This window comes from Schistocerca gregaria, chromosome 2, assembly GCF_023897955.1.
Source record: "Schistocerca gregaria isolate iqSchGreg1 chromosome 2, iqSchGreg1.2, whole genome shotgun sequence".
Taxonomy (NCBI): Eukaryota; Metazoa; Arthropoda; class Insecta; order Orthoptera; family Acrididae; genus Schistocerca; species Schistocerca gregaria.
In genome coordinates, this window is record NC_064921.1 from 225,503,815 (window position 1) to 225,529,270 (window position 25,456).

General features: G+C 53.6%; 56 non-coding genes across 56 annotated transcripts; all 56 read left to right on the forward strand.

Moving 5' to 3' along the window:
* The first annotated feature begins 35 nt into the window (after positions 1-35).
* Trnal-cag (transfer RNA leucine (anticodon CAG)) lies at positions 36-117 on the forward strand. Its single transcript has one exon. It is a non-coding gene; the product is annotated as a tRNA-Leu (tRNA).
* Positions 118-391: 274 nt separating this feature from the next.
* Positions 392-463, forward strand: Trnae-cuc (transfer RNA glutamic acid (anticodon CUC)). Its single transcript has one exon. It is a non-coding gene; the product is annotated as a tRNA-Glu (tRNA).
* A 375-nt stretch (positions 464-838) lies between these two features.
* Positions 839-916, forward strand: Trnah-gug (transfer RNA histidin (anticodon GUG)). The gene has a single exon. It is a non-coding gene; the product is annotated as a tRNA-His (tRNA).
* Positions 917-1,204: 288 nt separating this feature from the next.
* Positions 1,205-1,286, forward strand: Trnal-aag (transfer RNA leucine (anticodon AAG)). The gene has a single exon. It is a non-coding gene; the product is annotated as a tRNA-Leu (tRNA).
* Positions 1,287-1,366: 80 nt separating this feature from the next.
* Trnal-cag (transfer RNA leucine (anticodon CAG)) lies at positions 1,367-1,448 on the forward strand. The gene has a single exon. It is a non-coding gene; the product is annotated as a tRNA-Leu (tRNA).
* A 274-nt stretch (positions 1,449-1,722) lies between these two features.
* Positions 1,723-1,794, forward strand: Trnae-cuc (transfer RNA glutamic acid (anticodon CUC)). Its single transcript has one exon. It is a non-coding gene; the product is annotated as a tRNA-Glu (tRNA).
* A 375-nt stretch (positions 1,795-2,169) lies between these two features.
* On the forward strand, positions 2,170-2,247 carry Trnah-gug (transfer RNA histidin (anticodon GUG)). The gene has a single exon. It is a non-coding gene; the product is annotated as a tRNA-His (tRNA).
* Positions 2,248-2,535: 288 nt separating this feature from the next.
* Trnal-aag (transfer RNA leucine (anticodon AAG)) lies at positions 2,536-2,617 on the forward strand. The gene has a single exon. It is a non-coding gene; the product is annotated as a tRNA-Leu (tRNA).
* A 6,951-nt stretch (positions 2,618-9,568) lies between these two features.
* On the forward strand, positions 9,569-9,640 carry Trnae-cuc (transfer RNA glutamic acid (anticodon CUC)). The gene has a single exon. It is a non-coding gene; the product is annotated as a tRNA-Glu (tRNA).
* A 375-nt stretch (positions 9,641-10,015) lies between these two features.
* On the forward strand, positions 10,016-10,093 carry Trnah-gug (transfer RNA histidin (anticodon GUG)). Its single transcript has one exon. It is a non-coding gene; the product is annotated as a tRNA-His (tRNA).
* A 288-nt stretch (positions 10,094-10,381) lies between these two features.
* Trnal-aag (transfer RNA leucine (anticodon AAG)) lies at positions 10,382-10,463 on the forward strand. The gene has a single exon. It is a non-coding gene; the product is annotated as a tRNA-Leu (tRNA).
* Positions 10,464-10,543: 80 nt separating this feature from the next.
* On the forward strand, positions 10,544-10,625 carry Trnal-cag (transfer RNA leucine (anticodon CAG)). Its single transcript has one exon. It is a non-coding gene; the product is annotated as a tRNA-Leu (tRNA).
* A 274-nt stretch (positions 10,626-10,899) lies between these two features.
* Trnae-cuc (transfer RNA glutamic acid (anticodon CUC)) lies at positions 10,900-10,971 on the forward strand. The gene has a single exon. It is a non-coding gene; the product is annotated as a tRNA-Glu (tRNA).
* Positions 10,972-11,346: 375 nt separating this feature from the next.
* Trnah-gug (transfer RNA histidin (anticodon GUG)) lies at positions 11,347-11,424 on the forward strand. The gene has a single exon. It is a non-coding gene; the product is annotated as a tRNA-His (tRNA).
* A 288-nt stretch (positions 11,425-11,712) lies between these two features.
* Trnal-aag (transfer RNA leucine (anticodon AAG)) lies at positions 11,713-11,794 on the forward strand. Its single transcript has one exon. It is a non-coding gene; the product is annotated as a tRNA-Leu (tRNA).
* An 80-nt stretch (positions 11,795-11,874) lies between these two features.
* On the forward strand, positions 11,875-11,956 carry Trnal-cag (transfer RNA leucine (anticodon CAG)). The gene has a single exon. It is a non-coding gene; the product is annotated as a tRNA-Leu (tRNA).
* A 274-nt stretch (positions 11,957-12,230) lies between these two features.
* On the forward strand, positions 12,231-12,302 carry Trnae-cuc (transfer RNA glutamic acid (anticodon CUC)). The gene has a single exon. It is a non-coding gene; the product is annotated as a tRNA-Glu (tRNA).
* Positions 12,303-12,677: 375 nt separating this feature from the next.
* On the forward strand, positions 12,678-12,755 carry Trnah-gug (transfer RNA histidin (anticodon GUG)). The gene has a single exon. It is a non-coding gene; the product is annotated as a tRNA-His (tRNA).
* Positions 12,756-13,043: 288 nt separating this feature from the next.
* Positions 13,044-13,125, forward strand: Trnal-aag (transfer RNA leucine (anticodon AAG)). Its single transcript has one exon. It is a non-coding gene; the product is annotated as a tRNA-Leu (tRNA).
* An 80-nt stretch (positions 13,126-13,205) lies between these two features.
* On the forward strand, positions 13,206-13,287 carry Trnal-cag (transfer RNA leucine (anticodon CAG)). Its single transcript has one exon. It is a non-coding gene; the product is annotated as a tRNA-Leu (tRNA).
* A 274-nt stretch (positions 13,288-13,561) lies between these two features.
* Trnae-cuc (transfer RNA glutamic acid (anticodon CUC)) lies at positions 13,562-13,633 on the forward strand. Its single transcript has one exon. It is a non-coding gene; the product is annotated as a tRNA-Glu (tRNA).
* A 375-nt stretch (positions 13,634-14,008) lies between these two features.
* Trnah-gug (transfer RNA histidin (anticodon GUG)) lies at positions 14,009-14,086 on the forward strand. Its single transcript has one exon. It is a non-coding gene; the product is annotated as a tRNA-His (tRNA).
* Positions 14,087-14,374: 288 nt separating this feature from the next.
* Trnal-aag (transfer RNA leucine (anticodon AAG)) lies at positions 14,375-14,456 on the forward strand. Its single transcript has one exon. It is a non-coding gene; the product is annotated as a tRNA-Leu (tRNA).
* An 80-nt stretch (positions 14,457-14,536) lies between these two features.
* On the forward strand, positions 14,537-14,618 carry Trnal-cag (transfer RNA leucine (anticodon CAG)). Its single transcript has one exon. It is a non-coding gene; the product is annotated as a tRNA-Leu (tRNA).
* A 274-nt stretch (positions 14,619-14,892) lies between these two features.
* On the forward strand, positions 14,893-14,964 carry Trnae-cuc (transfer RNA glutamic acid (anticodon CUC)). The gene has a single exon. It is a non-coding gene; the product is annotated as a tRNA-Glu (tRNA).
* Positions 14,965-15,339: 375 nt separating this feature from the next.
* On the forward strand, positions 15,340-15,417 carry Trnah-gug (transfer RNA histidin (anticodon GUG)). The gene has a single exon. It is a non-coding gene; the product is annotated as a tRNA-His (tRNA).
* A 288-nt stretch (positions 15,418-15,705) lies between these two features.
* Positions 15,706-15,787, forward strand: Trnal-aag (transfer RNA leucine (anticodon AAG)). The gene has a single exon. It is a non-coding gene; the product is annotated as a tRNA-Leu (tRNA).
* An 80-nt stretch (positions 15,788-15,867) lies between these two features.
* Positions 15,868-15,949, forward strand: Trnal-cag (transfer RNA leucine (anticodon CAG)). Its single transcript has one exon. It is a non-coding gene; the product is annotated as a tRNA-Leu (tRNA).
* Positions 15,950-16,223: 274 nt separating this feature from the next.
* Trnae-cuc (transfer RNA glutamic acid (anticodon CUC)) lies at positions 16,224-16,295 on the forward strand. Its single transcript has one exon. It is a non-coding gene; the product is annotated as a tRNA-Glu (tRNA).
* A 375-nt stretch (positions 16,296-16,670) lies between these two features.
* Trnah-gug (transfer RNA histidin (anticodon GUG)) lies at positions 16,671-16,748 on the forward strand. The gene has a single exon. It is a non-coding gene; the product is annotated as a tRNA-His (tRNA).
* A 288-nt stretch (positions 16,749-17,036) lies between these two features.
* On the forward strand, positions 17,037-17,118 carry Trnal-aag (transfer RNA leucine (anticodon AAG)). The gene has a single exon. It is a non-coding gene; the product is annotated as a tRNA-Leu (tRNA).
* Positions 17,119-17,198: 80 nt separating this feature from the next.
* Positions 17,199-17,280, forward strand: Trnal-cag (transfer RNA leucine (anticodon CAG)). Its single transcript has one exon. It is a non-coding gene; the product is annotated as a tRNA-Leu (tRNA).
* Positions 17,281-17,554: 274 nt separating this feature from the next.
* Trnae-cuc (transfer RNA glutamic acid (anticodon CUC)) lies at positions 17,555-17,626 on the forward strand. The gene has a single exon. It is a non-coding gene; the product is annotated as a tRNA-Glu (tRNA).
* Positions 17,627-18,001: 375 nt separating this feature from the next.
* Positions 18,002-18,079, forward strand: Trnah-gug (transfer RNA histidin (anticodon GUG)). Its single transcript has one exon. It is a non-coding gene; the product is annotated as a tRNA-His (tRNA).
* Positions 18,080-18,367: 288 nt separating this feature from the next.
* On the forward strand, positions 18,368-18,449 carry Trnal-aag (transfer RNA leucine (anticodon AAG)). Its single transcript has one exon. It is a non-coding gene; the product is annotated as a tRNA-Leu (tRNA).
* Positions 18,450-18,529: 80 nt separating this feature from the next.
* On the forward strand, positions 18,530-18,611 carry Trnal-cag (transfer RNA leucine (anticodon CAG)). Its single transcript has one exon. It is a non-coding gene; the product is annotated as a tRNA-Leu (tRNA).
* A 274-nt stretch (positions 18,612-18,885) lies between these two features.
* Trnae-cuc (transfer RNA glutamic acid (anticodon CUC)) lies at positions 18,886-18,957 on the forward strand. Its single transcript has one exon. It is a non-coding gene; the product is annotated as a tRNA-Glu (tRNA).
* Positions 18,958-19,332: 375 nt separating this feature from the next.
* On the forward strand, positions 19,333-19,410 carry Trnah-gug (transfer RNA histidin (anticodon GUG)). Its single transcript has one exon. It is a non-coding gene; the product is annotated as a tRNA-His (tRNA).
* Positions 19,411-19,698: 288 nt separating this feature from the next.
* Positions 19,699-19,780, forward strand: Trnal-aag (transfer RNA leucine (anticodon AAG)). The gene has a single exon. It is a non-coding gene; the product is annotated as a tRNA-Leu (tRNA).
* An 80-nt stretch (positions 19,781-19,860) lies between these two features.
* Trnal-cag (transfer RNA leucine (anticodon CAG)) lies at positions 19,861-19,942 on the forward strand. Its single transcript has one exon. It is a non-coding gene; the product is annotated as a tRNA-Leu (tRNA).
* Positions 19,943-20,216: 274 nt separating this feature from the next.
* Positions 20,217-20,288, forward strand: Trnae-cuc (transfer RNA glutamic acid (anticodon CUC)). Its single transcript has one exon. It is a non-coding gene; the product is annotated as a tRNA-Glu (tRNA).
* Positions 20,289-20,663: 375 nt separating this feature from the next.
* Trnah-gug (transfer RNA histidin (anticodon GUG)) lies at positions 20,664-20,741 on the forward strand. The gene has a single exon. It is a non-coding gene; the product is annotated as a tRNA-His (tRNA).
* Positions 20,742-21,029: 288 nt separating this feature from the next.
* Positions 21,030-21,111, forward strand: Trnal-aag (transfer RNA leucine (anticodon AAG)). The gene has a single exon. It is a non-coding gene; the product is annotated as a tRNA-Leu (tRNA).
* Positions 21,112-21,191: 80 nt separating this feature from the next.
* Trnal-cag (transfer RNA leucine (anticodon CAG)) lies at positions 21,192-21,273 on the forward strand. Its single transcript has one exon. It is a non-coding gene; the product is annotated as a tRNA-Leu (tRNA).
* Positions 21,274-21,547: 274 nt separating this feature from the next.
* Positions 21,548-21,619, forward strand: Trnae-cuc (transfer RNA glutamic acid (anticodon CUC)). Its single transcript has one exon. It is a non-coding gene; the product is annotated as a tRNA-Glu (tRNA).
* Positions 21,620-21,994: 375 nt separating this feature from the next.
* On the forward strand, positions 21,995-22,072 carry Trnah-gug (transfer RNA histidin (anticodon GUG)). The gene has a single exon. It is a non-coding gene; the product is annotated as a tRNA-His (tRNA).
* A 288-nt stretch (positions 22,073-22,360) lies between these two features.
* Trnal-aag (transfer RNA leucine (anticodon AAG)) lies at positions 22,361-22,442 on the forward strand. Its single transcript has one exon. It is a non-coding gene; the product is annotated as a tRNA-Leu (tRNA).
* An 80-nt stretch (positions 22,443-22,522) lies between these two features.
* On the forward strand, positions 22,523-22,604 carry Trnal-cag (transfer RNA leucine (anticodon CAG)). The gene has a single exon. It is a non-coding gene; the product is annotated as a tRNA-Leu (tRNA).
* A 274-nt stretch (positions 22,605-22,878) lies between these two features.
* On the forward strand, positions 22,879-22,950 carry Trnae-cuc (transfer RNA glutamic acid (anticodon CUC)). Its single transcript has one exon. It is a non-coding gene; the product is annotated as a tRNA-Glu (tRNA).
* A 375-nt stretch (positions 22,951-23,325) lies between these two features.
* Positions 23,326-23,403, forward strand: Trnah-gug (transfer RNA histidin (anticodon GUG)). Its single transcript has one exon. It is a non-coding gene; the product is annotated as a tRNA-His (tRNA).
* Positions 23,404-23,691: 288 nt separating this feature from the next.
* Positions 23,692-23,773, forward strand: Trnal-aag (transfer RNA leucine (anticodon AAG)). The gene has a single exon. It is a non-coding gene; the product is annotated as a tRNA-Leu (tRNA).
* An 80-nt stretch (positions 23,774-23,853) lies between these two features.
* On the forward strand, positions 23,854-23,935 carry Trnal-cag (transfer RNA leucine (anticodon CAG)). The gene has a single exon. It is a non-coding gene; the product is annotated as a tRNA-Leu (tRNA).
* Positions 23,936-24,209: 274 nt separating this feature from the next.
* Trnae-cuc (transfer RNA glutamic acid (anticodon CUC)) lies at positions 24,210-24,281 on the forward strand. The gene has a single exon. It is a non-coding gene; the product is annotated as a tRNA-Glu (tRNA).
* Positions 24,282-24,656: 375 nt separating this feature from the next.
* On the forward strand, positions 24,657-24,734 carry Trnah-gug (transfer RNA histidin (anticodon GUG)). The gene has a single exon. It is a non-coding gene; the product is annotated as a tRNA-His (tRNA).
* A 288-nt stretch (positions 24,735-25,022) lies between these two features.
* Trnal-aag (transfer RNA leucine (anticodon AAG)) lies at positions 25,023-25,104 on the forward strand. Its single transcript has one exon. It is a non-coding gene; the product is annotated as a tRNA-Leu (tRNA).
* An 80-nt stretch (positions 25,105-25,184) lies between these two features.
* Positions 25,185-25,266, forward strand: Trnal-cag (transfer RNA leucine (anticodon CAG)). Its single transcript has one exon. It is a non-coding gene; the product is annotated as a tRNA-Leu (tRNA).
* Positions 25,267-25,456: the final 190 nt, after the last annotated feature.

Here is a 25,456-nt window from a genome sequence, read left to right on the forward strand (position 1 = left end):
GTAGAACGCAGCTCCTGTGGCCGTTGGGTCGCGTAGGTAACGTGGCCGAGCGGTCTAAGGCGCTGGTTTCAGGCACCAGTCTCTTCGGAGGCGTGGGTTCGAATCCCACCGCTGCCAACGTTTTCTGTCTCGTAATCCAGAGCTCTGATTACCCGCGAAGGAAATAGCGCAGCAAAGCGTGATCGTCGCTTTCGTAAATTGTCGTAGCACAGTGCGTGGTGTAACAACAGGATTCACCGGCGCAGGTTGGTCTCATGATCGCTGGCGTTCGTCTCCACGAGATACGTCCCGAGCATGCCGTTCTACAAAGTGGAAACGTAAATTTTTGCAGTTGTCGCCAAATAGCGGGAAGGTGCTTGCTGCGTTTGCTGGAGGAGCGCTTGCGTCGTTATCCGGTGTGGTCTAGTGGCTAGGATACCTGGCTCTCACCCAGGAGGCCCGGGTTCGATTCCCGGTACCGGAAATTCGCGTTTTGTTGCTCCTCTTATGCGACTTGTCCCGACTTAGCTCGACTGACGCTCCGCTGACGCTTGCAGAAAACTACGTAAAATATGGTTCGCGGCCACAAGTGACGGCGAGAGAGATGCGACATCTGTCCACCTCTTATCGAGGCACATACCTGCGGTCAACAGACTTGGAGGACTGCAAGACATTGCCACGGGCGTTGAATGCAGCTAACCACTCTGCTCAGTGTCCCAAGAGCGCAGGCACGGTCGTTTGCAGGTATGCATATGATGGAGACCGCGTGTGACACAGCTGTGGCGAGACGCAGTCGGCCGAGCTTTGCTGTTCATCGCCACTTGCAGTCGAGAAGGCTACTTTCGGCGGTGGCTCCGTGGCCGTGATCGTCTAGTGGTTAGGACATTGCCATTGCGTTGTGGCCGCAATAACCCAGGTTCGAGTCCTGGTCACGGCACTTTTTAAAGTTCTGCCTTGCTGTCGCTGCAATGACGATAGTGACCCAGTGTTTGAAATCACGGTGCCCTCCTGATTGTTTGCTCATGCTCCACAGGCTGCAGGTGGCACTACCGATTCAATATCAACACGCGATGCCGCCGCACCAGAGCGCTGGCAGCTGCCTGTGTAGTTAATCTCTATTCGAAAAGTGCAGTGGTTTGAGGTTCGATGTATGAGCAACGCGTCGCAGAAGATCAGGAAGTTGTGTCGTGCACTGTTTTCTACAAATGCCACGAACTCTGGTGCAGGTAGCGTGGCCGAGCGGTCTAAGGCGCTGGTTTAAGGCACCAGTCTCTTCGGAGGCGTGGGTTCGAATCCCACCGCTGCCAATTTTTACTTCTCGTTTTTGTGCCATTGCCGTGTGTTCTCGAGGGGTAGAACGCAGCTCCTGTGGCCGTTGGGTCGCGTAGGTAACGTGGCCGAGCGGTCTAAGGCGCTGGTTTCAGGCACCAGTCTCTTCGGAGGCGTGGGTTCGAATCCCACCGCTGCCAACGTTTTCTGTCTCGTAATCCAGAGCTCTGATTACCCGCGAAGGAAATAGCGCAGCAAAGCGTGATCGTCGCTTTCGTAAATTGTCGTAGCACATTGCGTGGTGTAACAACAGGATTCACCGGCGCAGGTTGGTCTCATGATCGCTGGCGTTCGTCTCCACGAGATACGTCCCGAGCATGCCGTTCTACAAAGTGGAAACGTAAATTTTTGCAGTTGTCGCCAAATAGCGGGAAGGTGCTTGCTGCGTTTGCTGGAGGAGCGCTTGCGTCGTTATCCGGTGTGGTCTAGTGGCTAGGATACCTGGCTCTCACCCAGGAGGCCCGGGTTCGATTCCCGGTACCGGAAATGCGCGTTTTGTTGCTCCTCTTATGCGACTTGTCCCGACTTAGCTCGACTGACGCTCCGCTGACGCTTGCAGAAAACTACGTAAAATATGGTTCGCGGCCACAAGTGACGGCGAGAGAGATGCGACATCTGTCCACCTCTTATCGAGGCACATACCTGCGGTCAACAGACTTGGAGGACTGCAAGACATTGCCACGGGCGTTGAATGCAGCTAACCACTCTGCTCAGTGTCCCAAGAGCGCAGGCACGGTCGTTTGCAGGTATGCATATGATGGAGACCGCGTGTGACACAGCTGTGGCGAGACGCAGTCGGCCGAGCTTTGCTGTTCATCGCCACTTGCAGTCGAGAAGGCTACTTTCGGCGGTGGCTCCGTGGCCGTGATCGTCTAGTGGTTAGGACATTGCCATTGCGTTGTGGCCGCAATAACCCAGGTTCGAGTCCTGGTCACGGCACTTTTTAAAGTTCTGCCTTGCTGTCGCTGCAATGACGATAGTGACCCAGTGTTTGAAATCACGGTGCCCTCCTGATTGTTTGCTCATGTTCCACAGGCTGCAGGTGGCACTACCGATTCAATATCAACACGCGATGCCGCCGCACCAGAGCGCTGGCAGCTGCCTGTGTAGTTAATCTCTATTCGAAAAGTGCAGTGGTTTGAGGTTCGATGTATGAGCAACGCGTCGCAGAAGATCAGGAAGTTGTGTCGTGCACTGTTTTCTACAAATGCCACGAACTCTGGTGCAGGTAGCGTGGCCGAGCGGTCTAAGGCGCTGGTTTAAGGCACCAGTCTCTTCGGAGGCGTGGGTTCGAATCCCACCGCTGCCAATTTTTACTTCTCGTTTTTGTGCCATTGCCGTGTGTTCTCGAGGGGTAGAACGCAGCTCCTGTGGCCGTTGGGTCGCGTAGGTAACGTGGCCGAGCGGTCTAAGGCGCTGGTTTCAGGCACCAGTCTCTTCGGAGCCGTGGGCCCGAACACATCGCGCGCTCGCTGCGGCGTGTCGGGCGGTGTTTACTTGCGGATCGCGGTCGGCGGCGTGTGCCTCGCGGTGCTGTTTCTGCAGTAGTTTGTTATTCCTGTGAGTACCATGGATCTCAATCATTCAGAGAATCGTCAGAACAATATTCAGTGCGCGTTTGATAGATCCGTGCGTAGGCCTACGGCTTTCGAGATTCATGAATGGATTAAAAGTGATCTTCAATTACCGAAAAGTGTTGTTCTTGGCGTTCAACTTGACGCGTTCCTTAACTCGGTATTTTTAAAACTGTCGTCTTCCGATATGTGTGATACTCTAGTCAATGTAAATGGTGGTATACGTAAAATCAGGCACCTTGACGGTACTATTAGTGATGTTGTGTTATCGAACGCGGGTTATGGTATACGCACTGTTCGCGTGTTTAACCTGCCATTCGAAGTCCGTAATGAAACTATTTCTCGTAGTTTACTTCCGTATGGTACAGTGCTTTCGGTCGTAAAAGAGAAATGGTCGTCAGCTTATCATTACGACGTTGAGAACGGTGTTCGCAGTGTCCGCATGATTGTCCGACAGCATATACCGTCTTTTGTTGTTGTTGCTGGCCATCGGGCCTTTATTACTTATAGCGGTCAACCGGCAACCTGTTCTTTTTGCAATGGTACCGGACATTTTCGACAGGACTGTCCGAAACGTAGTCGCCCAGTGCAATTACCAAGGACAGACGGTCAGGATGAGGTGACGTGGGCGTCGGTCGCGCTTGGCGCCTCCCCCGCACGTGCGAGTCGTGTGTCTGCACCTGCGATTGCGACCGACGTTGTGGCTATGGACGTTACACCTTCCGTTCCTGTTGCTGATAGCTCCCCGGCGTTGCCTGTGATTTCTTTGCCTGTCGATGTAGCGGCCCCCGTGCCTGATACGCAGGCTGTTGACAAAATTGAGCTACCGATTATGTCTGACCCTGTACCGGCTGATGTAACGCTATCCGTATTAGAACCCGTATCAGAGGCTGCTCCCACTGTTGTGAATGAGAATGTGTCCGCTGCTGCCGTCGTTGTTGTAGACCGTGAGGTGCGTCTTGACGCCCCCGCGGAACCCAAACCGCGTCGGGAAAGGCCGACTGAGAGGGCTGAAAACGTTCCCCGCATTCGCAGCGCGAGTATTTCGAGTGTTTCCTCTCGTAAGGCGCGAACGCCGTCCCCGGTGGTAACTTGTGTTCCACCGTACAAGTCCACCTCTAAACTAAAAAAATTGCAACGGGCCTCGCAGCGCGCGGTTGTTGACTCGCGGCAGGCGCCGGCTTCCGAACGCCGTCGGCAGCGGCCTGCTGCTTGCAGTCAGCCCGAGGCGTCCGTGAGTTCCGCGGAGTCCAAGCGGGACGAGAAAGTTCGGCAGCTAAAGGTTCTCCTTACTAAAACGGAGCCTGTCGTAGCAAGTGGTATGGCGATGGACGTTGTTCAGGGCGTGTCTCCTGCCAACTTGGCAGCCAAACGTAAATCGGACGACTCACATTGCCGTCGCATCCGGCCGCACTCGCAGGATTCTGGATCTGTTTCTGCCGTCGGCGCTGGACCTGCCACGGCGGCTCCTTCCGGTGCCGCTGTTAGTATGGACACGGAGGTGGTTCAGCCCCCCGTGTTTTCCGGTGATAAGTGTGACTGGGCGGCGGACGTGGAGGTGGCCGACGGCACTGGAGCCGGTACGTAGCGCGACTTTGCTCTTTGCTTGGCAGCGTGATTGCATCCGCCGTTGCCTAAGTTTAACGTTGTTTTTTGTGGCGTATTCTTGTCTCTCTTGTGTGCCACCGGTCTGTTGCGCGTTTTAATCTGTATTTTGCACGCGAGTGTAATTTTGGCAGCGCCACTGCACCCGTCGTTGTATGTTTTTATTTGGTGTGTATTTTAAATGTGTTTGGTATTTTTCAATGTGTTGGGTGCCAGCCGCTCGTAGGCGGCACATTTTAGTCGTTCTTGCCGCTCACTTGGATCCTTATGGATACACGGGTGCTTTTCCAGATGTGAGCATTCATTTTTCACACAGTTGTGTAGTTTTGTTGTGTATGGGGTCTGACACGCGTTTTTTGTGTGTTTACCCCGTTCCTCTCAAGACCATGTGCTGTCATACCGGTGCATGTGCCGCTTTTGTGGTGCGTATACCTTTTTTTTTTCGCGCGTCTGATGTGTGACATCCGTTTTAGACATAATTTATTGTGCTTGCCACTTCCTTGCATATTTTTAGCGGCACGTGTGCATGCAATTTTTTGCGGACCTAAGTTTTAGCCTTTGAAAGTGTCTGGTGTTTATTGTCCGCTGGCGGAACTTTTAGTCGTTTTGTGTTGAAACAGTGTGTACTCCTTGTGACGCCCATGCTTCCACCGTTGTGCACGCTTCCTTGAATTTTATTCTTCTTGTTATTTCTTGTCTTTGCCGTGTCTGGTGTGTGCCCCCCGCCGCCGATCTTGTCTACATTACTTGTTATCTTCGCAGCGATACTGCCTCGCTTCTTGTGCACACTATATTTGTTGCTCCTTGCGTTGTGTATGGTTCCTGACACGCGTCGGTGGCATATACTTACTGTTAATGTTAACAAAATGCGTAGTCCTCATAAGGTCCTTGCATTAAAAACTCTTTTATGTGAAACCCGTTGCCATGTCGCTTTTTTGCAAGAAGTGACACGGGAGGCTCTCCTGCTTTTAACCGATCTGATTGACTACGTTATTGTGGATAATGTGGTGTCAGACATTGTCACCGGTACAGCTATTTTAGTCTGCTCCGGGCTCAATGTCACTAATATCGAGTGTCTCCCTACTGGCCGCGCTATTGCGTGCACTATTGAAGGCGTCACGTTTGTTAATGTTTATGCTCCTTCCGGTAGCGACTACGCGGCGCGGCGGCTCTTTTATAGTCAGGAGCTGTGTGAGGTTTTGCACCGCAATTCCGCTCATTTAATTCTCGGCGGTGATTTTAATGCGGTCACCGATGACCGCGATCAGGAGCCGCGCCCCAATAAGTGTCAGGAACTCCACACGCTTCTCACAAGTTTTAATCTGCAGGACACGTGGCGAATGCTCCACCCGGTTGACACCCAATTTACCTATTTTTATCCACAGGGACACAGCCGACTTGATCGGATCTATGTGTCATCGTCACTTGCGGCCCCGGTGGCTCGATCTGAGGTCAGGCCGGTTATTTTTTCAGATCACTGCAGTTATTTTTGTGAACTTTCGCTTCCATTTTTTAGGCCATCCTATCGCCGAAATCTATGGAAGTTTAACTGCAGCCTGCTGGCCGACTCTCATTTTCAGCAGTGCTTCACTGATATGTGGCACAAACTTTTGCAGGCTAAACCCGGTGATAGTAGCGTTCTCGGGTGGTGGGTTGGTACTGCCAAACCTGCAGTCCGGACCTTTTTAATTAATTTTAGCCGAGACGCAGCGCACTGGCGTCGCTCGACGTCACAGTTTTATCAGAACTGTTTGAAGGATCTCGCCCGCCAAGTTACGGCCCAGCCGCATCTTCTTCCCATTTTTAAACAATTTCAGGCCGAACTTTTGTCCGATCTGCGGCGAAAGGGTAGGGGGCCGGTTACTCGGTGCCAACCTGTGGGTGCCGTGGACGGGGAGCCGCTCTCTATATATCATCTTAACAGAGAGCGGAAGATGCGCGAACGATTGGCCTTTAATGCGTGGGTCACTCGGGATGGAACAAAGACTTCCGACAGGGTGACGATTGAGAGGGAAATCCACGCACATTTTGAGTCTCTCTTTCGGGACGTTGATGTCGAACCCGCTGCGCTGCGTCGTCTTTTACAGGGGATTCCAAATGTTTTACGTCGCACAGACCGTGTCCATCTTAATGAGGCTTTTACGTCCGATGAATTGCACGAAGCTGTCAAGCGAAGTCCTAGGGGAAAATCTCCCGGAATGGACGGCATTCCCGCTGAATTTTATTTGCAATTTTTTAACCTTTTACGCGATACGTTAACCGGTATCGCGAATGAAATTCTTAATGGCGCTCCTCTACCAACGGAATTTGCAGCGGGATGCATCACGCTCATTCCCAAATCGAAAGCGACGCCGAATCTCCACGCTGTTCGACCGATCACTCTGTTAAACGCGGACTATAAGATCATGGCGAGGTGCGTCGCGCACAGACTGCGGCAAGTCATGCCGCGCGTTCTCTGTGAACATCAGACGTGTGCTGTGCGTGACAGGAATATTTTTGACGCCGTTCTGGCCTATAGGGACTGTATCGGTTTTGTACGCGGCAACAGAGTTCGGTCGGCAGCCATTATGTTGATCGATTTCCAGAATGCGTTTGACAGGGTTGGCCATGCCTATTTGCGGCGTGTCATGGTTGCAATGGGCTTTGGCCGTAAGTTTACCCACACGGTTCAGGGTTTTTTGCGCAATGCCACGTCGAGTGTCATCGTCAATGGGTCCCTCAGTCAGCCTATACGTCTAACTCGCTCGGTCAGACAGGGTTGCCCGTTGTCAATGACACTTTACGCTTTGGCGCTCGACCCGCTGCTGCGGTCTATCTGTCGCGAGTGTCCCGGGATCCAACTTGGGGAAGATCACCTCACTTGTCGGGCTTATGCCGACGATCTTGGGGTGTTCTTGGGTCGGCCGGCTGATGTGGATACCCTGTACTCTGTTCTCCGGCTGTTTGAGAAGGCGACGGGGGCCGTTGTGAATGTTCACAAGACGGTTTTGCTGCCTCTTACTCCACGCATGAGCCATGTGCGTCGAAATTGGTTCAGTGTTGTGCAGCAGCACAAAGTCCTGGGGGTTATTTTGTCTGATAATCCTCAGCGCATGGAGGCTCTGAATTGGCGCCCCGTCTTACACAAAATTCGAGCGGTTGTTAAAATTCATGCGGCCCGGCATTTGGCGCTCCATGACAAGGTGCATCTCATTAACACTACCATCTTAGCTAGAGCGTGGTATTTAGCACAGGTTCTCCCGGTTCCTAAGCTTCTAGATCGCGCTAATAAACAGGCCGTCTACTGGCTCCTTTGGAAAGGGGAAATTTTCAAAGTTTCGTTAGCCACCTGCACCTTACATACGGCCGATGGGGGACTCGGTCTGGTGGATTTTTCCGCCAAATGCGCGGCGCTCCTCCTCAAACGGACTACGGCCGTATTGGAGAAAGGCACCAGCAGTGCCACGGTCAGGTTGTTCACCCAATACCGCCCACCTTCCGTGGTTGCTCCGGTCTCTGTCAGCCACATACCCTTTGCGCTGAATTACGTGCGGCGTTTTTATTTTAACAGCAGCTATCTTGCGCATAGTGGCACCAGCGGCGGTCGTGTGGGCGACATTGTCCGTGCTCTGAGGGGATTACCGGCCAGAAACAAGTGGGAGTACCGCCTACCGCACACTGACTGGCGGACAGTTTGGCGCAACATCACCACCCCCGTGCTTCCTGCACCTGTCAGAGCGACGTGGTATAAAGTGGTCAATGGCACGATTCCTACAAATGCTAAACTGCACTCTATTCATCTGAGTCCGTCCCCTGCATGCGAAGAATGCCATGTCGACGATACCATTGAACATCGTTTCGTGTGCCGTCGGTTCCGTGCTGTGTGGGACACTGCTCGGGATATGGTTCGTCTCGTCAACAGGGTGTCTACAGCGCAGGTGACAGTGGCAGATGCAATCGTACCTCAGTGTAAGGCGTTTCCATCCACCAAACGCAATGCCACCATCTGGTTACTCGGCCATACAATTTATTCGCTCTTTTGTCTCAAACTGACGGATCGTTTGGATTTTCTCACCTACTTATGGACTGAGCACGGCAAGTACCGTGTTCGTACCGATTATGTTCTGACTTTTGCAAATTTTTTGCATGTCGCTTTGGCGCATGCTTTTGCTCCTTACCGATGTCGACTTAATTAATTTTCCAAATTCCTGCTTAAAACTGTGACGTGATCGTGAGCGAATTCGTTTAGCGATGCATGACTATTCAGTATCTGGAACGAAAAATATAACGTAATCGGGAGACATTTCTCCCTTGGGAATTGCCTCGTATATGGTGTATTGCGAGGATTTTTGTTTTCCTTTCTTTATTTTCCTCTTGTTTTCCACTCTGCCATGTTATGGTTTGGGATCGTGTTAGCGCGAAGAAGCGTTTGCATGAAAGTGTTCCCTTTATTGTGGACATTTCATTGTGTTTTACTTACTTTTACTTTAGTCAGGATTGATGGTGTGATTTTCCTAATTGAATTTTTTTTTTTTTTTTTTTTTTTTTTTTTTTTTTTTTTTTTTTTTTTAAGAGTGATCATCGCACCTCTCTTTCTTTTTCCACGGAGTACGTCCGTGATTATGACTTCTCTGTTGCTGAATGGCGTTTTGCTTTGTGTGCTGACTGGACATGTAAAAAAAAAAAAAAAAAAAAAAAAAAAAAAAAAAAAAAAAAAAAAAAAAAAAGTTGCCAATTTTGACGTCTCATTTTTGTGCCGATGCGGTGTGTTCTCGTGGGGTAGGACGCAGCTCTTAAAAAAAAAAAAAAAAAAAAAAAAAAGCTGCCAACGTTTTCTGTCTCGTAATCCAGAGCTCTGATTACCCGCGAAGGAAATAGCGCAGCAAAGCGTGATCGTCGCTTTCGTAAATTGTCGTAGCACATTGCGTGGTGTAACAACAGGATTCACCGGCGCAGGTTGGTCTCATGATCGCTGGCGTTCGTCTCCACGAGATACGTCCCGAGCATGCCGTTCTACAAAGTGGAAACGTAAATTTTTGCAGTTGTCGCCAAATAGCGGGAAGGTGCTTGCTGCGTTTGCTGGAGGAGCGCTTGCGTCGTTATCCGGTGTGGTCTAGTGGCTAGGATACCTGGCTCTCACCCAGGAGGCCCGGGTTCGATTCCCGGTACCGGAAATGCGCGTTTTGTTGCTCCTCTTATGCGACTTGTCCCGACTTAGCTCGACTGACGCTCCGCTGACGCTTGCAGAAAACTACGTAAAATATGGTTCGCGGCCACAAGTGACGGCGAGAGAGATGCGACATCTGTCCACCTCTTATCGAGGCACATACCTGCGGTCAACAGACTTGGAGGACTGCAAGACATTGCCACGGGCGTTGAATGCAGCTAACCACTCTGCTCAGTGTCCCAAGAGCGCAGGCACGGTCGTTTGCAGGTATGCATATGATGGAGACCGCGTGTGACACAGCTGTGGCGAGACGCAGTCGGCCGAGCTTTGCTGTTCATCGCCACTTGCAGTCGAGAAGGCTACTTTCGGCGGTGGCTCCGTGGCCGTGATCGTCTAGTGGTTAGGACATTGCCATTGCGTTGTGGCCGCAATAACCCAGGTTCGAGTCCTGGTCACGGCACTTTTTAAAGTTCTGCCTTGCTGTCGCTGCAATGACGATAGTGACCCAGTGTTTGAAATCACGGTGCCCTCCTGATTGTTTGCTCATGTTCCACAGGCTGCAGGTGGCACTACCGATTCAATATCAACACGCGATGCCGCCGCACCAGAGCGCTGGCAGCTGCCTGTGTAGTTAATCTCTATTCGAAAAGTGCAGTGGTTTGAGGTTCGATGTATGAGCAACGCGTCGCAGAAGATCAGGAAGTTGTGTCGTGCACTGTTTTCTACAAATGCCACGAACTCTGGTGCAGGTAGCGTGGCCGAGCGGTCTAAGGCGCTGGTTTAAGGCACCAGTCTCTTCGGAGGCGTGGGTTCGAATCCCACCGCTGCCAATTTTTACTTCTCGTTTTTGTGCCATTGCCGTGTGTTCTCGAGGGGTAGAACGCAGCTCCTGTGGCCGTTGGGTCGCGTAGGTAACGTGGCCGAGCGGTCTAAGGCGCTGGTTTCAGGCACCAGTCTCTTCGGAGGCGTGGGTTCGAATCCCACCGCTGCCAACGTTTTCTGTCTCGTAATCCAGAGCTCTGATTACCCGCGAAGGAAATAGCGCAGCAAAGCATGATCGTCGCTTTCGTAAATTGTCGTAGCACAGTGCGTGGTGTAACAACAGGATTCACCGGCGCAGGTTGGTCTCATGATCGCTGGCGTTCGTCTCCACGAGATACGTCCCGAGCATGCCGTTCTACAAAGTGGAAACGTAAATTTTTGCAGTTGTCGCCAAATAGCGGGAAGGTGCTTGCTGCGTTTGCTGGAGGAGCGCTTGCGTCGTTATCCGGTGTGGTCTAGTGGCTAGGATACCTGGCTCTCACCCAGGAGGCCCGGGTTCGATTCCCGGTACCGGAAATGCGCGTTTTGTTGCTCCTCTTATGCGACTTGTCCCGACTTAGCTCGACTGACGCTCCGCTGACGCTTGCAGAAAACTACGTAAAATATGGTTCGCGGCCACAAGTGACGGCGAGAGAGATGCGACATCTGTCCACCTCTTATCGAGGCACATACCTGCGGTCAACAGACTTGGAGGACTGCAAGACATTGCCACGGGCGTTGAATGCAGCTAACCACTCTGCTCAGTGTCCCAAGAGCGCAGGCACGGTCGTTTGCAGGTATGCATATGATGGAGACCGCGTGTGACACAGCTGTGGCGAGACGCAGTCGGCCGAGCTTTGCTGTTCATCGCCACTTGCAGTCGAGAAGGCTACTTTCGGCGGTGGCTCCGTGGCCGTGATCGTCTAGTGGTTAGGACATTGCCATTGCGTTGTGGCCGCAATAACCCAGGTTCGAGTCCTGGTCACGGCACTTTTTAAAGTTCTGCCTTGCTGTCGCTGCAATGACGATAGTGACCCAGTGTTTGAAATCACGGTGCCCTCCTGATTGTTTGCTCATGTTCCACAGGCTGCAGGTGGCACTACCGATTCAATATCAACACGCGATGCCGCCGCACCAGAGCGCTGGCAGCTGCCTGTGTAGTTAATCTCTATTCGAAAAGTGCAGTGGTTTGAGGTTCGATGTATGAGCAACGCGTCGCAGAAGATCAGGAAGTTGTGTCGTGCACTGTTTTCTACAAATGCCACGAACTCTGGTGCAGGTAGCGTGGCCGAGCGGTCTAAGGCGCTGGTTTAAGGCACCAGTCTCTTCGGAGGCGTGGGTTCGAATCCCACCGCTGCCAATTTTTACTTCTCGTTTTTGTGCCATTGCCGTGTGTTCTCGAGGGGTAGAACGCAGCTCCTGTGGCCGTTGGGTCGCGTAGGTAACGTGGCCGAGCGGTCTAAGGCGCTGGTTTCAGGCACCAGTCTCTTCGGAGGCGTGGGTTCGAATCCCACCGCTGCCAACGTTTTCTGTCTCGTAATCCAGAGCTCTGATTACCCGCGAAGGAAATAGCGCAGCAAAGCATGATCGTCGCTTTCGTAAATTGTCGTAGCACAGTGCGTGGTGTAACAACAGGATTCACCGGCGCAGGTTGGTCTCATGATCGCTGGCGTTCGTCTCCACGAGATACGTCCCGAGCATGCCGTTCTACAAAGTGGAAACGTAAATTTTTGCAGTTGTCGCCAAATAGCGGGAAGGTGCTTGCTGCGTTTGCTGGAGGAGCGCTTGCGTCGTTATCCGGTGTGGTCTAGTGGCTAGGATACCTGGCTCTCACCCAGGAGGCCCGGGTTCGATTCCCGGTACCGGAAATGCGCGTTTTGTTGCTCCTCTTATGCGACTTGTCCCGACTTAGCTCGACTGACGCTCCGCTGACGCTTGCAGAAAACTACGTAAAATATGGTTCGCGGCCACAAGTGACGGCGAGAGAGATGCGACATCTGTCCACCTCTTATCGAGGCACATACCTGCGGTCAACAGACTTGGAGGACTGCAAGACATTGCCACGGGCGTTGAATGCAGCTAACCACTCTGCTCAGTGTCCCAAGAGCGCAGGCACGGTCGTTTGCAGGTATGCATATGATGGAGACCGCGTGTGACACAGCTGTGGCGAGACGCAGTCGGCCGAGCTTTGCTGTTCATCGCCACTTGCAGTCGAGAAGGCTACTTTCGGCGGTGGCTCCGTGGCCGTGATCGTCTAGTGGTTAGGACATTGCCATTGCGTTGTGGCCGCAATAACCCAGGTTCGAGTCCTGGTCACGGCACTTTTTAAAGTTCTGCCTTGCTGTCGCTGCAATGACGATAGTGACCCAGTGTTTGAAATCACGGTGCCCTCCTGATTGTTTGCTCATGTTCCACAGGCTGCAGGTGGCACTACCGATTCAATATCAACACGCGATGCCGCCGCACCAGAGCGCTGGCAGCTGCCTGTGTAGTTAATCTCTATTCGAAAAGTGCAGTGGTTTGAGGTTCGATGTATGAGCAACGCGTCGCAGAAGATCAGGAAGTTGTGTCGTGCACTGTTTTCTACAAATGCCACGAACTCTGGTGCAGGTAGCGTGGCCGAGCGGTCTAAGGCGCTGGTTTAAGGCACCAGTCTCTTCGGAGGCGTGGGTTCGAATCCCACCGCTGCCAATTTTTACTTCTCGTTTTTGTGCCATTGCCGTGTGTTCTCGAGGGGTAGAACGCAGCTCCTGTGGCCGTTGGGTCGCGTAGGTAACGTGGCCGAGCGGTCTAAGGCGCTGGTTTCAGGCACCAGTCTCTTCGGAGGCGTGGGTTCGAATCCCACCGCTGCCAACGTTTTCTGTCTCGTAATCCAGAGCTCTGATTACCCGCGAAGGAAATAGCGCAGCAAAGCGTGATCGTCGCTTTCGTAAATTGTCGTAGCACAGTGCGTGGTGTAACAACAGGATTCACCGGCGCAGGTTGGTCTCATGATCGCTGGCGTTCGTCTCCACGAGATACGTCCCGAGCATGCCGTTCTACAAAGTGGAAACGTAAATTTTTGCAGTTGTCGCCAAATAGCGGGAAGGTGCTTGCTGCGTTTGCTGGAGGAGCGCTTGCGTCGTTATCCGGTGTGGTCTAGTGGCTAGGATACCTGGCTCTCACCCAGGAGGCCCGGGTTCGATTCCCGGTACCGGAAATGCGCGTTTTGTTGCTCCTCTTATGCGACTTGTCCCGACTTAGCTCGACTGACGCTCCGCTGACGCTTGCAGAAAACTACGTAAAATATGGTTCGCGGCCACAAGTGACGGCGAGAGAGATGCGACATCTGTCCACCTCTTATCGAGGCACATACCTGCGGTCAACAGACTTGGAGGACTGCAAGACATTGCCACGGGCGTTGAATGCAGCTAACCACTCTGCTCAGTGTCCCAAGAGCGCAGGCACGGTCGTTTGCAGGTATGCATATGATGGAGACCGCGTGTGACACAGCTGTGGCGAGACGCAGTCGGCCGAGCTTTGCTGTTCATCGCCACTTGCAGTCGAGAAGGCTACTTTCGGCGGTGGCTCCGTGGCCGTGATCGTCTAGTGGTTAGGACATTGCCATTGCGTTGTGGCCGCAATAACCCAGGTTCGAGTCCTGGTCACGGCACTTTTTAAAGTTCTGCCTTGCTGTCGCTGCAATGACGATAGTGACCCAGTGTTTGAAATCACGGTGCCCTCCTGATTGTTTGCTCATGTTCCACAGGCTGCAGGTGGCACTACCGATTCAATATCAACACGCGATGCCGCCGCACCAGAGCGCTGGCAGCTGCCTGTGTAGTTAATCTCTATTCGAAAAGTGCAGTGGTTTGAGGTTCGATGTATGAGCAACGCGTCGCAGAAGATCAGGAAGTTGTGTCGTGCACTGTTTTCTACAAATGCCACGAACTCTGGTGCAGGTAGCGTGGCCGAGCGGTCTAAGGCGCTGGTTTAAGGCACCAGTCTCTTCGGAGGCGTGGGTTCGAATCCCACCGCTGCCAATTTTTACTTCTCGTTTTTGTGCCATTGCCGTGTGTTCTCGAGGGGTAGAACGCAGCTCCTGTGGCCGTTGGGTCGCGTAGGTAACGTGGCCGAGCGGTCTAAGGCGCTGGTTTCAGGCACCAGTCTCTTCGGAGGCGTGGGTTCGAATCCCACCGCTGCCAACGTTTTCTGTCTCGTAATCCAGAGCTCTGATTACCCGCGAAGGAAATAGCGCAGCAAAGCATGATCGTCGCTTTCGTAAATTGTCGTAGCACAGTGCGTGGTGTAACAACAGGATTCACCGGCGCAGGTTGGTCTCATGATCGCTGGCGTTCGTCTCCACGAGATACGTCCCGAGCATGCCGTTCTACAAAGTGGAAACGTAAATTTTTGCAGTTGTCGCCAAATAGCGGGAAGGTGCTTGCTGCGTTTGCTGGAGGAGCGCTTGCGTCGTTATCCGGTGTGGTCTAGTGGCTAGGATACCTGGCTCTCACCCAGGAGGCCCGGGTTCGATTCCCGGTACCGGAAATGCGCGTTTTGTTGCTCCTCTTATGCGACTTGTCCCGACTTAGCTCGACTGACGCTCCGCTGACGCTTGCAGAAAACTACGTAAAATATGGTTCGCGGCCACAAGTGACGGCGAGAGAGATGCGACATCTGTCCACCTCTTATCGAGGCACATACCTGCGGTCAACAGACTTGGAGGACTGCAAGACATTGCCACGGGCGTTGAATGCAGCTAACCACTCTGCTCAGTGTCCCAAGAGCGCAGGCACGGTCGTTTGCAGGTATGCATATGATGGAGACCGCGTGTGACACAGCTGTGGCGAGACGCAGTCGGCCGAGCTTTGCTGTTCATCGCCACTTGCAGTCGAGAAGGCTACTTTCGGCGGTGGCTCCGTGGCCGTGATCGTCTAGTGGTTAGGACATTGCCATTGCGTTGTGGCCGCAATAACCCAGGTTCGAGTCCTGGTCACGGCACTTTTTAAAGTTCTGCCTTGCTGTCGCTGCAATGACGATAGTGACCCAGTGTTTGAAATCACGGTGCCCTCCTGATTGTTTGCTCATGTTCCACAGGCTGCAGGTGGCACTACCGATTCAATATCAACACGCGATGCCGCCGCACCAGAGCGCTGGCAGCTGCCTGTGTAGTTAATCTCTATTCGAAAAGTGCAGTGGTTTGAGGTTCGATGTATGAGCAACGCGTCGCAGAAGATCAGGAAGTTGTGTCGTGCACTGTTTTCTACAAATGCCACGAACTCTGGTGCAGGTAGCGTGGCCGAGCGGTCTAAGGCGCTGGTTTAAGGCACCAGTCTCTTCGGAGGCGTGGGTTCGAATCCCACCGCTGCCAATTTTTACTTCTCGTTTTTGTGCCATTGCCGTGTGTTCTCGAGGGGTAGAACGCAGCTCCTGTGGCCGTTGGGTCGCGTAGGTAACGTGGCCGAGCGGTCTAAGGCGCTGGTTTCAGGCACCAGTCTCTTCGGAGGCGTGGGTTCGAATCCCACCGCTGCCAACGTTTTCTGTCTCGTAATCCAGAGCTCTGATTACCCGCGAAGGAAATAGCGCAGCAAAGCGTGATCGTCGCTTTCGTAAATTGTCGTAGCACAGTGCGTGGTGTAACAACAGGATTCACCGGCGCAGGTTGGTCTCATGATCGCTGGCGTTCGTCTCCACGAGATACGTCCCGAGCATGCCGTTCTACAAAGTGGAAACGTAAATTTTTGCAGTTGTCGCCAAATAGCGGGAAGGTGCTTGCTGCGTTTGCTGGAGGAGCGCTTGCGTCGTTATCCGGTGTGGTCTAGTGGCTAGGATACCTGGCTCTCACCCAGGAGGCCCGGGTTCGATTCCCGGTACCGGAAATTCGCGTTTTGTTGCTCCTCTTATGCGACTTGTCCCGACTTAGCTCGACTGACGCTCCGCTGACGCTTGCAGAAAACTACGTAAAATATGGTTCGCGGCCACAAGTGACGGCGAGAGAGATGCGACATCTGTCCACCTCTTATCGAGGCACATACCTGCGGTCAACAGACTTGGAGGACTGCAAGACATTGCCACGGGCGTTGAATGCAGCTAACCACTCTGCTCAGTGTCCCAAGAGCGCAGGCACGGTCGTTTGCAGGTATGCATATGATGGAGACCGCGTGTGACACAGCTGTGGCGAGACGCAGTCGGCCGAGCTTTGCTGTTCATCGCCACTTGCAGTCGAGAAGGCTACTTTCGGCGGTGGCTCCGTGGCCGTGATCGTCTAGTGGTTAGGACATTGCCATTGCGTTGTGGCCGCAATAACCCAGGTTCGAGTCCTGGTCACGGCACTTTTTAAAGTTCTGCCTTGCTGTCGCTGCAATGACGATAGTGACCCAGTGTTTGAAATCACGGTGCCCTCCTGATTGTTTGCTCATGTTCCACAGGCTGCAGGTGGCACTACCGATTCAATATCAACACGCGATGCCGCCGCACCAGAGCGCTGGCAGCTGCCTGTGTAGTTAATCTCTATTCGAAAAGTGCAGTGGTTTGAGGTTCGATGTATGAGCAACGCGTCGCAGAAGATCAGGAAGTTGTGTCGTGCACTGTTTTCTACAAATGCCACGAACTCTGGTGCAGGTAGCGTGGCCGAGCGGTCTAAGGCGCTGGTTTAAGGCACCAGTCTCTTCGGAGGCGTGGGTTCGAATCCCACCGCTGCCAATTTTTACTTCTCGTTTTTGTGCCATTGCCGTGTGTTCTCGAGGGGTAGAACGCAGCTCCTGTGGCCGTTGGGTCGCGTAGGTAACGTGGCCGAGCGGTCTAAGGCGCTGGTTTCAGGCACCAGTCTCTTCGGAGGCGTGGGTTCGAATCCCACCGCTGCCAACGTTTTCTGTCTCGTAATCCAGAGCTCTGATTACCCGCGAAGGAAATAGCGCAGCAAAGCATGATCGTCGCTTTCGTAAATTGTCGTAGCACAGTGCGTGGTGTAACAACAGGATTCACCGGCGCAGGTTGGTCTCATGATCGCTGGCGTTCGTCTCCACGAGATACGTCCCGAGCATGCCGTTCTACAAAGTGGAAACGTAAATTTTTGCAGTTGTCGCCAAATAGCGGGAAGGTGCTTGCTGCGTTTGCTGGAGGAGCGCTTGCGTCGTTATCCGGTGTGGTCTAGTGGCTAGGATACCTGGCTCTCACCCAGGAGGCCCGGGTTCGATTCCCGGTACCGGAAATGCGCGTTTTGTTGCTCCTCTTATGCGACTTGTCCCGACTTAGCTCGACTGACGCTCCGCTGACGCTTGCAGAAAACTACGTAAAATATGGTTCGCGGCCACAAGTGACGGCGAGAGAGATGCGACATCTGTCCACCTCTTATCGAGGCACATACCTGCGGTCAACAGACTTGGAGGACTGCAAGACATTGCCACGGGCGTTGAATGCAGCTAACCACTCTGCTCAGTGTCCCAAGAGCGCAGGCACGGTCGTTTGCAGGTATGCATATGATGGAGACCGCGTGTGACACAGCTGTGGCGAGACGCAGTCGGCCGAGCTTTGCTGTTCATCGCCACTTGCAGTCGAGAAGGCTACTTTCGGCGGTGGCTCCGTGGCCGTGATCGTCTAGTGGTTAGGACATTGCCATTGCGTTGTGGCCGCAATAACCCAGGTTCGAGTCCTGGTCACGGCACTTTTTAAAGTTCTGCCTTGCTGTCGCTGCAATGACGATAGTGACCCAGTGTTTGAAATCACGGTGCCCTCCTGATTGTTTGCTCATGTTCCACAGGCTGCAGGTGGCACTACCGATTCAATATCAACACGCGATGCCGCCGCACCAGAGCGCTGGCAGCTGCCTGTGTAGTTAATCTCTATTCGAAAAGTGCAGTGGTTTGAGGTTCGATGTATGAGCAACGCGTCGCAGAAGATCAGGAAGTTGTGTCGTGCACTGTTTTCTACAAATGCCACGAACTCTGGTGCAGGTAGCGTGGCCGAGCGGTCTAAGGCGCTGGTTTAAGGCACCAGTCTCTTCGGAGGCGTGGGTTCGAATCCCACCGCTGCCAATTTTTACTTCTCGTTTTTGTGCCATTGCCGTGTGTTCTCGAGGGGTAGAACGCAGCTCCTGTGGCCGTTGGGTCGCGTAGGTAACGTGGCCGAGCGGTCTAAGGCGCTGGTTTCAGGCACCAGTCTCTTCGGAGGCGTGGGTTCGAATCCCACCGCTGCCAACGTTTTCTGTCTCGTAATCCAGAGCTCTGATTACCCGCGAAGGAAATAGCGCAGCAAAGCGTGATCGTCGCTTTCGTAAATTGTCGTAGCACAGTGCGTGGTGTAACAACAGGATTCACCGGCGCAGGTTGGTCTCATGATCGCTGGCGTTCGTCTCCACGAGATACGTCCCGAGCATGCCGTTCTACAAAGTGGAAACGTAAATTTTTGCAGTTGTCGCCAAATAGCGGGAAGGTGCTTGCTGCGTTTGCTGGAGGAGCGCTTGCGTCGTTATCCGGTGTGGTCTAGTGGCTAGGATACCTGGCTCTCACCCAGGAGGCCCGGGTTCGATTCCCGGTACCGGAAATTCGCGTTTTGTTGCTCCTCTTATGCGACTTGTCCCGACTTAGCTCGACTGACGCTCCGCTGACGCTTGCAGAAAACTACGTAAAATATGGTTCGCGGCCACAAGTGACGGCGAGAGAGATGCGACATCTGTCCACCTCTTATCGAGGCACATACCTGCGGTCAACAGACTTGGAGGACTGCAAGACATTGCCACGGGCGTTGAATGCAGCTAACCACTCTGCTCAGTGTCCCAAGAGCGCAGGCACGGTCGTTTGCAGGTATGCATATGATGGAGACCGCGTGTGACACAGCTGTGGCGAGACGCAGTCGGCCGAGCTTTGCTGTTCATCGCCACTTGCAGTCGAGAAGGCTACTTTCGGCGGTGGCTCCGTGGCCGTGATCGTCTAGTGGTTAGGACATTGCCATTGCGTTGTGGCCGCAATAACCCAGGTTCGAGTCCTGGTCACGGCACTTTTTAAAGTTCTGCCTTGCTGTCGCTGCAATGACGATAGTGACCCAGTGTTTGAAATCACGGTGCCCTCCTGATTGTTTGCTCATGTTCCACAGGCTGCAGGTGGCACTACCGATTCAATATCAACACGCGATGCCGCCGCACCAGAGCGCTGGCAGCTGCCTGTGTAGTTAATCTCTATTCGAAAAGTGCAGTGGTTTGAGGTTCGATGTATGAGCAACGCGTCGCAGAAGATCAGGAAGTTGTGTCGTGCACTGTTTTCTACAAATGCCACGAACTCTGGTGCAGGTAGCGTGGCCGAGCGGTCTAAGGCGCTGGTTTAAGGCACCAGTCTCTTCGGAGGCGTGGGTTCGAATCCCACCGCTGCCAATTTTTACTTCTCGTTTTTGTGCCATTGCCGTGTGTTCTCGAGGGGTAGAACGCAGCTCCTGTGGCCGTTGGGTCGCGTAGGTAACGTGGCCGAGCGGTCTAAGGCGCTGGTTTCAGGCACCAGTCTCTTCGGAGGCGTGGGTTCGAATCCCACCGCTGCCAACGTTTTCTGTCTCGTAATCCAGAGCTCTGATTACCCGCGAAGGAAATAGCGCAGCAAAGCGTGATCGTCGCTTTCGTAAATTGTCGTAGCACAGTGCGTGGTGTAACAACAGGATTCACCGGCGCAGGTTGGTCTCATGATCGCTGGCGTTCGTCTCCACGAGATACGTCCCGAGCATGCCGTTCTACAAAGTGGAAACGTAAATTTTTGCAGTTGTCGCCAAATAGCGGGAAGGTGCTTGCTGCGTTTGCTGGAGGAGCGCTTGCGTCGTTATCCGGTGTGGTCTAGTGGCTAGGATACCTGGCTCTCACCCAGGAGGCCCGGGTTCGATTCCCGGAACCGGAAATTCGCGTTTTGTTGCTCCTCTTATGCGACTTGTCCCGACTTAGCTCGACTGACGCTCCGCTGACGCTTGCAGAAAACTACGTAAAATATGGTTCGCGGCCACAAGTGACGGCGAGAGAGATGCGACATCTGTCCACCTCTTATCGAGGCACATACCTGCGGTCAACAGACTTGGAGGACTGCAAGACATTGCCACGGGCGTTGAATGCAGCTAACCACTCTGCTCAGTGTCCCAAGAGCGCAGGCACGGTCGTTTGCAGGTATGCATATGATGGAGACCGCGTGTGACACAGCTGTGGCGAGACGCAGTCGGCCGAGCTTTGCTGTTCATCGCCACTTGCAGTCGAGAAGGCTACTTTCGGCGGTGGCTCCGTGGCCGTGATCGTCTAGTGGTTAGGACATTGCCATTGCGTTGTGGCCGCAATAACCCAGGTTCGAGTCCTGGTCACGGCACTTTTTAAAGTTCTGCCTTGCTGTCGCTGCAATGACGATAGTGACCCAGTGTTTGAAATCACGGTGCCCTCCTGATTGTTTGCTCATGTTCCACAGGCTGCAGGTGGCACTACCGATTCAATATCAACACGCGATGCCGCCGCACCAGAGCGCTGGCAGCTGCCTGTGTAGTTAATCTCTATTCGAAAAGTGCAGTGGTTTGAGGTTCGATGTATGAGCAACGCGTCGCAGAAGATCAGGAAGTTGTGTCGTGCACTGTTTTCTACAAATGCCACGAACTCTGGTGCAGGTAGCGTGGCCGAGCGGTCTAAGGCGCTGGTTTAAGGCACCAGTCTCTTCGGAGGCGTGGGTTCGAATCCCACCGCTGCCAATTTTTACTTCTCGTTTTTGTGCCATTGCCGTGTGTTCTCGAGGGGTAGAACGCAGCTCCTGTGGCCGTTGGGTCGCGTAGGTAACGTGGCCGAGCGGTCTAAGGCGCTGGTTTCAGGCACCAGTCTCTTCGGAGGCGTGGGTTCGAATCCCACCGCTGCCAACGTTTTCTGTCTCGTAATCCAGAGCTCTGATTACCCGCGAAGGAAATAGCGCAGCAAAGCGTGATCGTCGCTTTCGTAAATTGTCGTAGCACAGTGCGTGGTGTAACAACAGGATTCACCGGCGCAGGTTGGTCTCATGATCGCTGGCGTTCGTCTCCACGAGATACGTCCCGAGCATGCCGTTCTACAAAGTGGAAACGTAAATTTTTGCAGTTGTCGCCAAATAGCGGGAAGGTGCTTGCTGCGTTTGCTGGAGGAGCGCTTGCGTCGTTATCCGGTGTGGTCTAGTGGCTAGGATACCTGGCTCTCACCCAGGAGGCCCGGGTTCGATTCCCGGAACCGGAAATTCGCGTTTTGTTGCTCCTCTTATGCGACTTGTCCCGACTTAGCTCGACTGACGCTCCGCTGACGCTTGCAGAAAACTACGTAAAATATGGTTCGCGGCCACAAGTGACGGCGAGAGAGATGCGACATCTGTCCACCTCTTATCGAGGCACATACCTGCGGTCAACAGACTTGGAGGACTGCAAGACATTGCCACGGGCGTTGAATGCAGCTAACCACTCTGCTCAGTGTCCCAAGAGCGCAGGCACGGTCGTTTGCAGGTATGCATATGATGGAGACCGCGTGTGACACAGCTGTGGCGAGACGCAGTCGGCCGAGCTTTGCTGTTCATCGCCACTTGCAGTCGAGAAGGCTACTTTCGGCGGTGGCTCCGTGGCCGTGATCGTCTAGTGGTTAGGACATTGCCATTGCGTTGTGGCCGCAATAACCCAGGTTCGAGTCCTGGTCACGGCACTTTTTAAAGTTCTGCCTTGCTGTCGCTGCAATGACGATAGTGACCCAGTGTTTGAAATCACGGTGCCCTCCTGATTGTTTGCTCATGTTCCACAGGCTGCAGGTGGCACTACCGATTCAATATCAACACGCGATGCCGCCGCACCAGAGCGCTGGCAGCTGCCTGTGTAGTTAATCTCTATTCGAAAAGTGCAGTGGTTTGAGGTTCGATGTATGAGCAACGCGTCGCAGAAGATCAGGAAGTTGTGTCGTGCACTGTTTTCTACAAATGCCACGAACTCTGGTGCAGGTAGCGTGGCCGAGCGGTCTAAGGCGCTGGTTTAAGGCACCAGTCTCTTCGGAGGCGTGGGTTCGAATCCCACCGCTGCCAATTTTTACTTCTCGTTTTTGTGCCATTGCCGTGTGTTCTCGAGGGGTAGAACGCAGCTCCTGTGGCCGTTGGGTCGCGTAGGTAACGTGGCCGAGCGGTCTAAGGCGCTGGTTTCAGGCACCAGTCTCTTCGGAGGCGTGGGTTCGAATCCCACCGCTGCCAACGTTTTCTGTCTCGTAATCCAGAGCTCTGATTACCCGCGAAGGAAATAGCGCAGCAAAGCGTGATCGTCGCTTTCGTAAATTGTCGTAGCACAGTGCGTGGTGTAACAACAGGATTCACCGGCGCAGGTTGGTCTCATGATCGCTGGCGTTCGTCTCCACGAGATACGTCCCGAGCATGCCGTTCTACAAAGTGGAAACGTAAATTTTTGCAGTTGTCGCCAAATAGCGGGAAGGTGCTTGCTGCGTTTGCTGGAGGAGCGCTTGCGTCGTTATCCGGTGTGGTCTAGTGGCTAGGATACCTGGCTCTCACCCAGGAGGCCCGGGTTCGATTCCCGGTACCGGAAATTCGCGTTTTGTTGCTCCTCTTATGCGACTTGTCCCGACTTAGCTCGACTGACGCTCCGCTGACGCTTGCAGAAAACTACGTAAAATATGGTTCGCGGCCACAAGTGACGGCGAGAGAGATGCGACATCTGTCCACCTCTTATCGAGGCACATACCTGCGGTCAACAGACTTGGAGGACTGCAAGACATTGCCACGGGCGTTGAATGCAGCTAACCACTCTGCTCAGTGTCCCAAGAGCGCAGGCACGGTCGTTTGCAGGTATGCATATGATGGAGACCGCGTGTGACACAGCTGTGGCGAGACGCAGTCGGCCGAGCTTTGCTGTTCATCGCCACTTGCAGTCGAGAAGGCTACTTTCGGCGGTGGCTCCGTGGCCGTGATCGTCTAGTGGTTAGGACATTGCCATTGCGTTGTGGCCGCAATAACCCAGGTTCGAGTCCTGGTCACGGCACTTTTTAAAGTTCTGCCTTGCTGTCGCTGCAATGACGATAGTGACCCAGTGTTTGAAATCACGGTGCCCTCCTGATTGTTTGCTCATGCTCCACAGGCTGCAGGTGGCACTACCGATTCAATATCAACACGCGATGCCGCCGCACCAGAGCGCTGGCAGCTGCCTGTGTAGTTAATCTCTATTCGAAAAGTGCAGTGGTTTGAGGTTCGATGTATGAGCAACGCGTCGCAGAAGATCAGGAAGTTGTGTCGTGCACTGTTTTCTACAAATGCCACGAACTCTGGTGCAGGTAGCGTGGCCGAGCGGTCTAAGGCGCTGGTTTAAGGCACCAGTCTCTTCGGAGGCGTGGGTTCGAATCCCACCGCTGCCAATTTTTACTTCTCGTTTTTGTGCCATTGCCGTGTGTTCTCGAGGGGTAGAACGCAGCTCCTGTGGCCGTTGGGTCGCGTAGGTAACGTGGCCGAGCGGTCTAAGGCGCTGGTTTCAGGCACCAGTCTCTTCGGAGGCGTGGGTTCGAATCCCACCGCTGCCAACGTTTTCTGTCTCGTAATCCAGAGCTCTGATTACCCGCGAAGGAAATAGCGCAGCAAAGCGTGATCGTCGCTTTCGTAAATTGTCGTAGCACATTGCGTGGTGTAACAACAGGATTCACCGGCGCAGGTTGGTCTCATGATCGCTGGCGTTCGTCTCCACGAGATACGTCCCGAGCATGCCGTTCTACAAAGTGGAAACGTAAATTTTTGCAGTTGTCGCCAAATAGCGGGAAGGTGCTTGCTGCGTTTGCTGGAGGAGCGCTTGCGTCGTTATCCGGTGTGGTCTAGTGGCTAGGATACCTGGCTCTCACCCAGGAGGCCCGGGTTCGATTCCCGGTACCGGAAATGCGCGTTTTGTTGCTCCTCTTATGCGACTTGTCCCGACTTAGCTCGACTGACGCTCCGCTGACGCTTGCAGAAAACTACGTAAAATATGGTTCGCGGCCACAAGTGACGGCGAGAGAGATGCGACATCTGTCCACCTCTTATCGAGGCACATACCTGCGGTCAACAGACTTGGAGGACTGCAAGACATTGCCACGGGCGTTGAATGCAGCTAACCACTCTGCTCAGTGTCCCAAGAGCGCAGGCACGGTCGTTTGCAGGTATGCATATGATGGAGACCGCGTGTGACACAGCTGTGGCGAGACGCAGTCGGCCGAGCTTTGCTGTTCATCGCCACTTGCAGTCGAGAAGGCTACTTTCGGCGGTGGCTCCGTGGCCGTGATCGTCTAGTGGTTAGGACATTGCCATTGCGTTGTGGCCGCAATAACCCAGGTTCGAGTCCTGGTCACGGCACTTTTTAAAGTTCTGCCTTGCTGTCGCTGCAATGACGATAGTGACCCAGTGTTTGAAATCACGGTGCCCTCCTGATTGTTTGCTCATGTTCCACAGGCTGCAGGTGGCACTACCGATTCAATATCAACACGCGATGCCGCCGCACCAGAGCGCTGGCAGCTGCCTGTGTAGTTAATCTCTATTCGAAAAGTGCAGTGGTTTGAGGTTCGATGTATGAGCAACGCGTCGCAGAAGATCAGGAAGTTGTGTCGTGCACTGTTTTCTACAAATGCCACGAACTCTGGTGCAGGTAGCGTGGCCGAGCGGTCTAAGGCGCTGGTTTAAGGCACCAGTCTCTTCGGAGGCGTGGGTTCGAATCCCACCGCTGCCAATTTTTACTTCTCGTTTTTGTGCCATTGCCGTGTGTTCTCGAGGGGTAGAACGCAGCTCCTGTGGCCGTTGGGTCGCGTAGGTAACGTGGCCGAGCGGTCTAAGGCGCTGGTTTCAGGCACCAGTCTCTTCGGAGGCGTGGGTTCGAATCCCACCGCTGCCAACGTTTTCTGTCTCGTAATCCAGAGCTCTGATTACCCGCGAAGGAAATAGCGCAGCAAAGCGTGATCGTCGCTTTCGTAAATTGTCGTAGCACAGTGCGTGGTGTAACAACAGGATTCACCGGCGCAGGTTGGTCTCATGATCGCTGGCGTTCGTCTCCACGAGATACGTCCCGAGCATGCCGTTCTACA